At 34.4% G+C, this 14,293-nt stretch overlaps 1 pseudogene; it reads right to left on the bottom strand.

The window, feature by feature from the left end:
• Positions 1-7,623: 7,623 nt before the first annotated feature.
• On the bottom strand, positions 7,624-13,726 carry LOC124225518 (olfactory receptor 52D1-like; annotated as a pseudogene).
• Positions 13,727-14,293: the final 567 nt, after the last annotated feature.

Genomic DNA, 14,293 nt, shown 5'->3' with positions numbered 1-14,293 from the left:
CATAATGGTACTTAAAAGTGGAAATGACAGGCAGCAGGAAAGAACGTTAGAGGGATAGTATATGAGAAACAATTGATCAGCTGCTATAGACAATGCTTGTGTCCCTCCAAAACTCGTACTTGAATTCTTATTCCCAAGGTGATGGTATTTGGACATGTGGCCTTTGAAAGGTGATTAGGTCATATAAGTGGAGCCCCCATGAATGGAATTAACACCCTTTTAAAGGAGACACCAGAGAGTTCCCTGACCCCTTTCGTCATGTGAGGACGCAGTGAGAAGACAGCCATCTATGAAACAGGATGTGACTTCTCACCAGACACTAAATTTGCTTGTGCCTTGATCTTGGAGTCCCCAGCCTCCAGAATAATGAGGAATATAGTTCTGTTGTACATCAGCCTCCCAATCTATCATATTCTGTGGTAGCAACCTGAAGGAACTAAGACATCAGCTATTGCCAGCCTTGGAGATGGAAGGAGGCCATGAGGCAAGGAATGCGGGCAGCCTCTAGAAGCTGAAAAACAAAAGAAAATGGATTCACCTCTAAAGTTTCTAGAAAAGAATGCTATCCTGCTGACATCTTGATTTTAACCCAGTGACATATGTTTTGAATTTCTAAATATGAAACTGTAAGATAAATTTAATATAATTTTTTTAAATAAATAAATTTGTTTTAACCAGTAATTTTGTGGTAATTTCTTATGGCAGCAATAGGGAACTAATAAAACTTCTATAGAATTAAATTGATATATAGAATATTTGGAAAAAGACAGTAGACTTGCTCTAACTAATATGTAAAAACTCTGTACATAAAATTACAGAAGATTATTTCCAGCAGATTCTCCCACAAAAACTGGTACATAACAGGTCATAAAGCAATAATTAAATTATCACTAATGAAGAAATATAAGAAAATGAAAAAATTTGGATATATTGGAAGATCAATGTAAAATTGTCAAAAAACATATATAATAAATTTTAGAAGAAAGAAATCTGTGAGGGGGTGAAATATTTGAAAAAATAATGGCTAATAATCTCAAAAAATAAGAAGCATAAAACTTCAGATTTTATAGTACCTCGAAAATAATATGTTTTCTTAAAAATTATAATATTGCAGAGATAACTAATTACAATCAAATTTCTATCAACGTCACAGCAAAAATTCTAAAATTTCTGAAGAGTAAAATTGTATCACTTACACAGTGATAATTATCATATTGGAATTAGAATTTCCAAAGAGGCACTAAATCCAGTATACCATTAAAGCGGTATTTGCAAATACTTGCAAGAATTCTCACTTACTGACAAGAGTTTCTCACTGTGTGCTATAGATTTTCTAAATGTATGCAAATAGTAAACAGCTATAAAAAGACCTCCCTCATTTTTTTCACTTTTTTATGTTGTTAATCCCTTTTCATCTAATCTGACTGATAACTACTTGAAGGAAATAAACACTTATTTTCTCTGTTTTCTTTGTGTATTTGAGATCCTTAAATATGTGATAGTGATTACCATAACTTGGTAGAAGAAGGATTGAGAAGGGATGCAAATGTATTTATGTACTCCCAGTCAATTAAAAAAAAGCTAACTATTGACAATCCAGTAATGTGCTTATTTTTTTTTCTGTAGCTATGTTTTGCCACACAAAACAAAACAACAAATAATTGAATTTATTCACATATGGTTCCTTAACTGAAACAGCAGCTGTGGGCTATCCTGATCACTAGCCACTGTATGAGGTTCCCCTTTGCTATTTATCCTGTTGGATGATGATCCTCTGATTTGTAAATTTGTGCAAGTTTGAAGGTCTTCAATTTTGGCCACATTTTGCCCACAAAATGAAATGGCAGTCAGAAATACAAAGGAAGATAAACAATGGAAATATAGAACAACCAGAAAACAAGAGATAAAATGGCAGTATTAAGGCTTCATATATCAATAATCTCTCAAAATGGAAATAGGTTGAATTCTCTAATCAAAGGACACAGAATAGCTTCAAGGATTAACAAAGAAGACCCAACAATATGCTGCCTCCAGGAAACACATCTCAGCTCTAAAGACAAACATACGCTTAGAGTGAAGGGATAGAAGATGATACTCCAAGCAAGTGGTAAACAAAAGAAAGCAGGCGTTAACATACTTGTATCAGACAAAGCAGACTTCAAGATAAAGAGAACAATGAGAGACAAATAAGGGCAGTATATAATGGTAAAAGGGACTTTCCATCAAGAGGACATAACACTTATGAATATATATGCACCAGCACAGGAGCACCAAAGTATATAATGCAAATATTAACAGATCTAGAGGGAGAAATTAACAGCAACACACTAATAGTAGGGGATCTTAACACTGCACTTACATCAATGGATAGATCATCCAGACAGAAAGTCAACAAGGAAACAGTGGATTTAAATGAAACACGAGATTAGATGGACTCAATAGATATACAGAGAGCATTCCATCCCCAAAGAGTACAATACACATTCTTCTCAAGTGCACATGGAACATTCTCAAAGATAGAACATATGTTGGGAAACAAAGCAAGCCTCAACAAATTTATTTATGTACTGAAATCATATCAAACATCTTTTTTGACCACAATGGCATCAAACTAGAAATCAGTTACAAGGAAAAAACTGGGAGAATCCCAATATGTGGAGACTAAACAGTGTACTACTGACCAACCATTGAATCAATGAATAAATCAAAGGAGAAATTAAAAAATACCTGGAGACAAATGAAAATGAAAATACAACATACAACTATTATGGGATGTTGCAAAAGCAGTTCTAAGAGGGAAATTCAAACCAATTCAGGTCCACCTCAACAAACAAACAAACAAATATAAATAAGTAATCTTAAACTATCCCTAAAAGAACTAGAAAAAAAGAACAACGTCCAAAGTCAGCAGAAGGAGGGAAATAATAAAAATTAGAGTAGAAATAGATGAAAGAGAGATTAAAAAAACAGTAGAAAGGATCAATGAAGCTAACATCCGGTTCTTTGAGAAGATAAAATTGACAAACTCTTGGCCAGATTCACCAAGGAAAAACAAAGAAAAGACTCAAACAAATAAAATTATAAATGAAAGAGAAGAAATTACAATGGATGCTACAGAAATAAAAAGGATAATAAGAGACTACTATGGAAAGCTATAAGCCCACAAATTGGGTAACCAAGAAGAAATGGATAAATTCTTAGACTCACACAACCTCCCAGAAATGAATCAAGAAGGAGTAGAAAATCTGCATAGATCAATCATGACTAATGAGATGAAAACAGTAATCCAAAACTTCCCAAGAAACAAAATTTCAGGACCAGGATGGCTTCTCTGGAGAATGCAAGTGAACACTTAAAGAACATTTAATACCTATTCTTGTCAAAGTATTTCAAAAAACTGAAGAAGATGGAATGCTTCTTAAATTATTCTATGAGGCCAAAATTACCCTGATACAAAAATCAGACACAGACAACACAAAGAAGGAAAATTACAGGCCAATATTGCTGAGGAACATAGATGCAAAAATCCTCAAAAAATATTGGCAAACTGAATACAGCAATGCATTAAAAGGATTATACACCATGATCAAGTGAGTTTATACCAAGGATGCAGGGATGGTTCAACATCTGCAAATCACTCAGTGTGATACACCACATTAACAAAATGAAGAATAAAAATCAAATGAACATCTCAGTAGATACAGAAAAGCATTTGACAACATCCAACATCTATTTATGATTAAAACTCTAGTAAAATGGGTATAGAAGGAAAGTACCTCAAGATGCTAAAGGCCTATATGACAAACTCACAGCCAACATCATACTTAATAGTGAAAAACTAAAAGCCAAGACAAGGGTGCTTACTCTCACCATTACTATTCAACAGAGTATGGGAGGTTTTAGCCAGTGCTATTAGGCAAGAAAAAGAAATAAATGAATCTAAATAGGAAGAGGTGAGATGAAACTCTCACTGTTTGCAGATGACATGATTTTATATGTAGAAAACCCAAAAGAATCCATGAGAAATAATCAACAACTATAGAAAGTTGCTGCGTACAAAATAAACTTACAAAAATCAATTAAATTTCTATACACTAATAACAAATTAGCATAAAGCAAAGTCAAGAATACGATCCTATTTACAGTCTCAACAACAAGAAAAGAATAAAATTTGTAGGAATAAATTTAACGAAAGAGGTGAAAGACCTATACATTGAAAAATATAAGACATTATTGAAAGAAATTAAAGAAGATATAAAGAAATGGAAAGATACTCCATCCTCATGGATTGGGATAATAAACATAGTTAAAAAGTCCCCATTACCTAAAGCAATCTACAGATTCCATGTAATCCCAATCAGAATCCCAGTGACATTCTTCATGGAAATAAAAAGAATCCTAAAATTTGTATGGAACAAGGAAAGACTTCGAATAGCCAAAGCATTCTTGATTAAAAAAAAAGAATAATAAGCTGGAGGCATCACAATACCTGACTTGAAAATATACTCCAAAGGTTTAGTAATAAAAACAGCATGGTACTGGCACAAAAACAGACACACAGATCAATGGAACACAATTGAAGGCCCAGAAATAAAACCACACATTTAAGGTCAGTTAATCTGCGACAAAGCAGCCAAGAACATACAGTGGAGAAAGGAAATTCCCTTTAATAAACGGTGTTGGGAAAACTGAACAGCTATATGCAAAAGAGTGAAAGTAGATCATTTTCATGCACCAAAAATCAACTCAAAATGGATTAAAGACTTGAATATAGTCCTGAAACCATAGAACTCCTAGAAGGAAATATAGGCAATACACTCTTTGACATCATTTTTAACAGCATCTTTTCAAATGTCATGTCTACTCAGTCAAGGGAAACAAAAGAACAAATAAACAAGTGGGATTACATCAGAATAAAAAGTTTCTGCAAGGCAAAGGAAACCAGGAACAAAGTGAAAAGACAACCCACCAGTTGGGAGAAAATATTTGCAAATCATACATATGACAAGGGGTTAACTTCCAAAATATTTAAATAATTCATGCAACTCAACAATAGAAAAACAAACAACCCCATCAAAAATGGGCAGAGGATATGAGCAGACATTTTTCCAAAGAAGATACACAGATGGCCAACAGACACGTGAAAAGATGTTAAACATCACTAATTATTAGTGAAATGAAAATCAAAACTCCAGTGTGATATCACCTTACACTGGTCAGATTGGCTAGAATTACCAAGACAAAGAATAACAAATGTTGGAGAGGATGTGGAGAAAAGAGAACCCTCATACATTGCTGATGGGAATGCAAACTGGTGCAGACAATATGGAAAATGATATGGAGATTTGTCAAAAAGTTAAAAATAGAAATACCATATGATCCAGTTATTCCACTGCTGAGTATTTATCCAAAGAGATTTACACACCTCTACGTTCATTGCGACATTATTCACAATAACCAAGACATGGAAGCAACCCAAGTGCCCTTCTATGGATGAATAGATAAAGAAGCTTTGGCATATATATACAATGGGATACTACTCAGCCGTAAAAAAGGAGGAAATTATCCCATTTGCAACAACATGGATGGACCTTGAGGGTATGGTGTTAAGCGAAATAAGCCAGACAGAGAAAGACAATTACTGCATGATCTCACTTGCAGGTGGAAGATAAACAAAGACATGGACAAAGAGAACAATTAGAGGTTACCAGAGAAGAAGGGGGCACAGGAGTGGACCCAAGGTATAAAGAGGCACATATGTATTGTGACAGATAAAAATTAGACTACTGGTGGTGTACATGATGAAGTCTATACAGAAATTGATAAAAAATGTACAGCTGAAATTACACAATGTTATAAATCATTATCATCTCAACAAAATACTTGCAACAATAATTTTTACCTGTATATTTATTGCAGGACTTCTCAGAGCTCCTAATAAACAAATATTCAGTTGAAATTTTAAGATGATATTGGCTTCAGAATGCGTTTAGACCATCCCATGACTCTTGTATTCTGTCAAACACACTTTAGGAAAACAATCCTACTTATTTTTATTGCAATTTATTTTTGTTTATGATTTTAACATAAATTCTTAGAGGGAGTTTGTATTAATTAACATCACGCCCTGAACTTCACACTAAAAATCTTGTCCAGTTTGATGAGAATTTAACGTGTTAATATATGTCAAGAACTGAGGAGAGACTATGAGACTGATAGCACTATATAAGTGTTAGATGTTATTATACTGAAAAAAGTGTTTAGATGTCTGAATCAACTTTATCAAACTACTGGAGCGAAATGTTTCTACCCTACTTTTGATGTTCTTGTATTGTAAAACCCACCTTTTATCCACATCCTTATTCACTATGTGCTGTGGATAAGCTGTAGACGTGAAAATTGATGAGAAATTTTGTATGAATAAACTTAGTAAGTTTAATTATGAAATCCCCACACCCACACACACACACATGCTTCCTGATAGTGAGACTTTCTAAAGAAGTCATTTCTTCCCTGATGCTCCTCCACGTGGTAAGTATTTCTGTTCTGATGAGGAACATGTGCCAAACTCTGGGGTTTAGTTAGATGGTTCAGTGACTCTCTAACCAAACTAAGTCCTCCAAAATAGTTTTCATCACTGAGAAAGATGATATTTTGAACTCACATCTGCCACACCATTTTTTAATCTCAATCTTTTCAGGAATTATATGAGAGAGAAAGGATATATATGTTATGTGTACCTCTGAGACTTAAAATTGCTTATAAACCTTGCCTTAGGCATCTCTGTGTCCCCAGTGAATTCTGGTCAATAATTAAATGTCAAACCTCACTGCAGTTTTGTCTTCTCTAGAATTTCATTTACACAGTCATGCAGTATGGAGTCTTTTGTGTCTGAGTCTTATCATTTAGCATAATACCTATGAAATTTATTCATAAGAAACTACAGAATACCAAAGAAAGCAATAGAATTTAATGACAGAGAGAAAAGATGATAAGCTACAAATTAATGAAAAATTGGCCAAAAACAGACTTCTTCAAAGTAATAATAGATTCCAGAACACCGTTGGATAATGACTTCATAAGACTAAGGAAATGTAATAACTGGAGAATGAAATTGTGTATCTAGGAAGGTATAATTTAAGAAGAGAGTGAAATAAAGAAAATTTTAAATGAACAGATAATAGAGAAGTTAGCACCTAGAGACTCTCACTAAGTGCTGAAATCTGTACCTAAGACAGTAGGACAGTCAATCAGGAAGCAAGGACTGGGGTGATAAAAGATAAATTTCTAAGCTGGTACTAAGTCTTAAATAGTAAACCAAAGATATGTGATTATATATCATGTTGATTTAAAATTTCTCTTGCTTTTAGCCTCAGATGATTCCCCATAGTTTTTTTTTAAGGAACCAATACTGTAATATTTTGACAAAGAGAGATAGTTGACAATGTGTCTGTTTCAATGTAATAATTGTTACAACATACAATATATCTTTGGATAAGTTTCTTCCCATAGAGAAACTTTAGACTTCAGACAAGTGAAAAAGGATCTTGAAGAAACCACACACTCAAAAATAGATAATACAACATTTTTTCAGATATTGCTTACCACCAAAAAGGATTTAGTTCAGAGGCTTTGAAAAATGAAAAATTTAAGGAATCTGTCCTGTATCTTCTTGGTTCTTATTCCATAGATGATAGAGTTCACCATGGCTGGGAGCAGAATATAGGTGTTTGCCACAAATATTTGGACATGGGGAGCCACACAGTGCTCAAAATTGTGGGTGAGGAAACAGAAGCCTGGAACATAGGACACTAAGATCACACAGACATTGGAGCCACAGGTGCCCAAGGTCTTGAGTCAGGCATCCTTGGATGGGAGATAGAAGACAGTGTGGAGTATAAGGACATAAGAATAAATGATCAATATTAAGGGCACTCCTCCCATGAAGAAGACATCAATGAGGCTTTAGGCTCTGTGGATTCTTGTCTCAGCACAGGCAATCTTGATGAGGGCCATGAACTCACAGTAGGTGTAGGAAATAATATTGATTCTGCAGTAAGAAAGCCAACATAGCAGGAAGGGGTGAGGACTGAGAAGTGCTGTGCTCCGGAGTACAATAGCTAGACCCATCCCCCAATTACAGAATATGCCAGAATAGCTGAATGTCTTGATGAATTACAAATGGCTACATGGAACACTTGGGTGAGGCAGGCTTCAAAGGGAATCTCTCCATCATGGAACCAGATGAGGTGAGATGTTGGGCACAGCTGTAGTACACACAATGAGATCAGCCATAGCCAGCATGCAGAGGAAAAGGTACATTGGTTCATGGAGGTTGGAGTCTGTCTTGATGTTAAAGGGGAGAGAGCAGTTCCCCAGTAAGGCCAAAAGGTAGACCATACAAAAAGGAATTGGCATCCAGATGTAGGCAGCCTCCAACCCAGGAATGTCAATGAGAATGAAAGTTGCTGGATGGACAGTTGTCTTATTCTATGCTAACATAACCAGCATCAGATGTTTTATCTTTCTTTTCATGGATTTTTATCTAAAACAAACAAGTAAGAACTAATAAATTTTGAAACCTCTGATAAGTGGAGTAAGCCAAAGTGCGGGGAATTGCAGTTCACGGAATAATTACAATGTCTGTAAATAGTTAGAGAGATTATTTCATCATCTGACTGAGCGTCAGATATTATTTCAGAGTTGCAATTTTCAATGTGGCTGATCTATATGTGCTAAGCGAGGGAAAATATCTAGGTACAAAAATCAGAATTAAATATACGAAAATTCAAAATCTTCCACTGAGAAGAAATTAATGGCAATTGAAAGTGGAAAAATGTATGAGAGTCATTGTTTTGGATGAATTAGCAAGAATAGCACAGTCGTAAGATTTTACATGGTGAAATGAGAGGGATGATAGAATATTTTGAATAGAAAATTTATTCTTTTTTTATTTTCCACTTTTTAGATTTTAGTTATAATAGTTTGGGTACATGCTGAATTACAGTGTGTGACTTTGAAATTGAAATACCAAAATTTGGAAAGATGTGTCAATTTTTGTGAAAGGATGAGAAGGAGGTTCATTCACACCAACGTGGGGCACATTCAGGATGGTGACAGAAGTGGGTCTGATGACAATGTGTCAGGAAATGAACAGCTTGTTGCATTGATCATTACTCTCTGGTGGCCCCAGAATTTGTGTTTACTCTTGACCTCAGCAGGCAAGAATTACAATATGATGACAAACTGTATTCTGAGCTTCATTCACTTTCTTACACATATTCAATTAGTCAAAACAACTTTTTGATTTGCTCTGTGGATTAAGTTCACTCCATAGGCAGTCTACTTCATCCAAGCTTTCCTTCGTAATCTTTCCTTTTCTCTCCACACTTCTCGTGTATTGATTTATCCCTACCCCCACCACATACTGCGATTTACTGACTGCACTTGTTCCATTTCTTAATAATAGTAGAGCAACACTTTAAAAGTTGATGCTGCTCTCCTATTAGAAAGTTTATTTTTCCTTTTCAGAAACACAATTCATACTGTTCTTGTGACACTTATTTGACTTTACCCACTATTATAGTTACTTATAGGTTATGGAGTCTTTGTGATCAGGAAATATTACCCTTAAATCAGTGTCCTTTGAAGTAGGAATTGGACTAGAAAAGTAATACAGGAACACCAGATTAATAGGAAGTTATGTGATAATGTAATACTTAACATAGGTAAATGCTTACCATGATTGAGTTAATTTCCTGAGAACATTTCATGTATTAACTCTTAAATTTCATTACCATTTTGAGATGAGGAGAATTTAAGTAACTTCTGTAAGTTTAAACAGCTGGTGAGTGATAGACCTTGCTTCTGTCCTACACACTGATTTTAGACCCCTTATTCTTAAGTGTAATGATAAATTGCCTTATCGATATGACAGTCTTTTTGCACTTGTGTATGTAAGAGAGAAGATAAAGATTGCTCTGTATCTAACATTAGAAAATATCATGATTAATTTGATTATGAATACTGACTAAAAAGCCACTCTATTCTTAAATTTGATAAAGAAACCATTCCAAATCCAACCTTTCTCTTCCTAATTAGCCCTCCCCCAGAGCACTTACTGTCAACACACAAGAGATCTTATTTCAGAGAGAAAATTAGCATTTGTCACCAGACAAACCTCTCTCCCTCTTACCCTGTTCTGCCATTAAGTTTACGTCGATACTCATGGAGTTAATATATTTTTACATACTTTCCCTTTTTTGTCCTAAAATTAACCTTTATATCCTTTTATCTATATTTTTGGTTCCAGCAACAGTCTTATATATCTCTTGCACTTTAACCTTCACTCTTTCTATTTGTTCTATTCCTCTACACAATTTAAATATATTTTTCCAACAGAAAATGGGTAGACAGATTGTGTAGAGAAAAAAATTCACACTGAAGTGAATGCAAATGTCCCACCATTTAACATAGATGTTATCCTTACTTGCAATCGGGAAATTAAAAATTAAAATCAATATGATACAAGTCATACATTATATATTTAAACAACAGAATATTGGGATTGTTGATAACAAGCATTAGTGAGGTTTGGGTTAAAAAGCGACATGCACAATTGGTAGGAGAAAGTCGACCCAAGTTTTTGAGGAAAACTGTATAGTAACCATTCTTACTAAAACAAAATTTTTGACAGATCAATTTAACTTCTTGCCATCCTAGGAAATAAACAAACCTAGAAGTATATACAGTGATTCTCATTGTCAAGGTGCTTATAATAGAAGAACAATTGAAGCATTCAAAATGTCCATCGATAAAGTAACATTAACTTAAAAAATATGTGGCTTGTTTATATCATGGAGTACTCTGAACACTCAGGATAAATAAAATATATTTATATACTAATATAAAATGTATACAAATTGAAAATGAAACAATAATCTTTCCATTAACATTGAAACATGCAAAAATTAAACACATTTTTGTGTACAGGTGTGTGTTTGCATATAATATATGAACACATTTATGCTAAGAATTTTATAAACACAGAAAACAATCTAAAAGGTTATACACTTAACTTGGGAGTCTAAAATGTGTGATGGATGAAAAGACTATATTCAGAGGATAATTTAGCTGTATCACTATGGTTTGACTTTGTAACAATGCCAATGTGGTCTAGATATTAATGTGTTACCTATATAGTTTAAGGTAAATAAATAATACAGAGTTACAATGGTATTCATCATGCAACATACAAATTAAGGAATTGCAAATGAGATGTGGCCTTCCATGTCTTGTAAAACCTTAAAGAATTTTTCTAACTTGAAATATCTTTCCCCATATCTCTCTGCATAGAGAACTGGTTGCCTACTCAGTTCATGGAGATGGTGACCCTGTGTCTTTGTTCTTCATGGTATTTCTTCATACATAAAAACCTTCAGCAACTTGGTTAGAATTGAAGGCTCTGCTCACATACCAGCTCCTCTGAGATTATTTTTCTAGCTTCTTTGAACCATCATTGATGCCTCTCTTCAGTATCCCTATGCTACGTGCACTTACCTGTCTTCAATCTCTTGTCATATTGTTTTTTATATTTCTACATGTCTTTCTCCTTTATTATATTTCACATTATTGCTAGGAAGAGATTATATCTTTTTATATATTTGCTTACTTTTCCAATGAATGAAAGAAGAAAAAGAGAAAAGGAGAAATTAAGCGGGGGTTATTATTTTTCTGGTAAATAATTTCAATATAAATTTAAAGCAACTAGTGAAATCTCCATAAATTTATTATAGTCCACACTAATTCCCAAACACTATAATGGATTAACAGTTTATACTACTTATACTGTTTTATACTATTTATTCCACTTATATTATTAAATCTTTTAATACTATTTTATAATATTTATACTATTTATTTATTTTATAATATTGAATCTTTAAGACAAGCCCAGGGATTGGTTTACAACAAAATTGAGTTCTATCAGCATTTCTCTCTTTGTCTGACTATAGGACACACAAATAAAGAGGAGTGAAGGATAAGAAACTCACATCTGCTTTTGAAGAGGAATAAAATAAAAGACCTATAATATCTTCTGGCTAAATTCTACATCCTTATCCATCTCTTGCAAAAATAAAATAAATCAACATGAATGGAGTGTCTATTAGGTACTATGTTATTTACATGTCAGGCATTATTGTATTGAATTCTTAAGGACGTTTTTATGTAGGCAATCATACATATAATACAGATATGAAAAAGAAGTAAGAATATTCATTTTAATACTTACAAGCTATTTTACTACGAATTCATGGAGCTGGAATCTGTCCCATGTATCATTACAAATTTTTTAGTCTTTACATTAACCACTATGAGATGTGTACTCCACAGGGTTTTGTAAATGCAAAATGACACAATGCATTCATTATGGCTTTGAGCAGCATGAAACTTTGCTCGAATATCATAGATTTGCAAAGAATAGATGACTGATACATCTGCACTCCCATCTTTTCCTGCATCAGCTTTCCTCTGATGTACTTTAAGCACAGAAGCCCATGCACAAGTTGTTCTTAAGGAAAGTCGCAGGCTAATCTCAACCCATAAAAGAGTAAAACAAAGACAGTCTATCCAGGGGCCACCAACCCACAGAATTCTTTTTTTGAATGTACACTGTGATGCATATATGTTGCTGGAGAATTCCCCTCATCTATTTACTAACACATACATCATCTGACATATTTATGCATGTCTTAAGTATGAGTCTTGTGTAAGCTACATATATTCAGCAGAGCACCATTATTTGGAGATTTTATACTTGCAAATTTGCCTACTCCTTAAAATTTATTTGTAACTCAAAATAAAAACTCATGGCACTTTCACAGTCCTTTGCAGACATGCAAAGAGCTGGGAAAAATTTGAGTTGCCTGACATGCTCATTCCCAGTTGAGGTTGAACAAGGTGAGACTCTGGCTTTTTGTTTCAGCTCTCATATTGTAAACAGTCATTTTTGCATTCTATTCAGTGCCATGTTTTTGTTTTTGTGCTTTTATTTGATGATCTCACTATTTATAATGGCTGCCAAGCATAACGCTGAAGTGCACTAGAATAAATATTTGTAAATTTACTTATGAAGCACACCAGAATAAAATAATATTTTTCTTCTTTTCCTAAGTGCCAGAAGGTTGCCATGTGCCTGGTAAAAAATATAACTTTGTTAGATAAGCTTCATTCAGGTATGAGTTAAAGCATTGTTGGTTGTGAGCTAAAAGTTAATGAACTAAAACTATGGTCCACCCAGACAAGGAAGAGGAAATTTACCTATCTGTAAATGAAGCCACTCTAGCAACACGTACAGTGTGTGATAAGGATATCAAAAAGATGAAAAAGAGGCTAAATTTATGGATTCATGAGATGACAACTAATGAAAAAATATAGTGGACAGCTTTATTGTGAGGTCAGAGAAATTTACAGACATGTTCTCAGGGTCAGAAACATGTCAAACTCTTTTCCTGCTCGTCCTAGCTGGCTAGCACATTTCAAAAGACAATGAAGCATGAAAAATGTCAAATTCACCTCTGAGGCAGGTTCTGCTTATCAGGAGGCTGCAGAAGAATTTTTTTAAATGCCTGCTATCTAGGCATTTTTTAATGGCTAGGCATTTTTTAATTGCCCTTGTGGTCTAGTGGTTAAGATTAGGCACTCTCACTGCAGTGGCCAGATTCATTTCCCCGTTAGGGAACCCTGTCTTGGTTGTCATACTATGGTGGCTGCGTGTTGCTGTGATGCTGAAAGCTATGCCATCAGTTCAAATGCCATCAGGGTCACCCATGGTGGATAGGTTTCAGTGGAGCTTCCAAACTCAGACAAACTAGGAAGAAGGACTTGGCCACATACTTCCCCAAAAATTGGTCATGAAAACCCTGTGAATAGCGCAAGCATTGTCTGATATAGCACAGGAAGGTGAGAGGATGGTGCAAAAAAGAACAGGCAGGATTCTTCTCTGCTGTACACAGAGTTGCTAGGAGTTGGAATCGACTGGATAGGACTAACAGAAATGTGCACAGGAAAGCGATTGTGTGGAAGACCAGGTTTTCAACACTGATGCGACTGGCTTCTTGTACAAGGCTATTGGGAAATGAATATATATAACATGAGTGGCCTCCAAAGTTCCTGGCTTTTAATCATTTAAAGACTGCAGTTAATCATTTGTAAGAACTATGTACTTAATGAGGTGTCTTTATGCAGAAACACACATAAAGCAAGGTTATGTATTGATAGATTGACATTGAAA

The sequence above is a fragment of the Equus quagga genome, chromosome 14, assembly GCF_021613505.1.
Source record: "Equus quagga isolate Etosha38 chromosome 14, UCLA_HA_Equagga_1.0, whole genome shotgun sequence".
Taxonomy (NCBI): domain Eukaryota; kingdom Metazoa; phylum Chordata; class Mammalia; order Perissodactyla; family Equidae; genus Equus; species Equus quagga.
The sequence above is the reverse complement of the archived record's forward strand: the minus strand, read 5'-3'. Positions and strand labels throughout refer to the sequence as shown.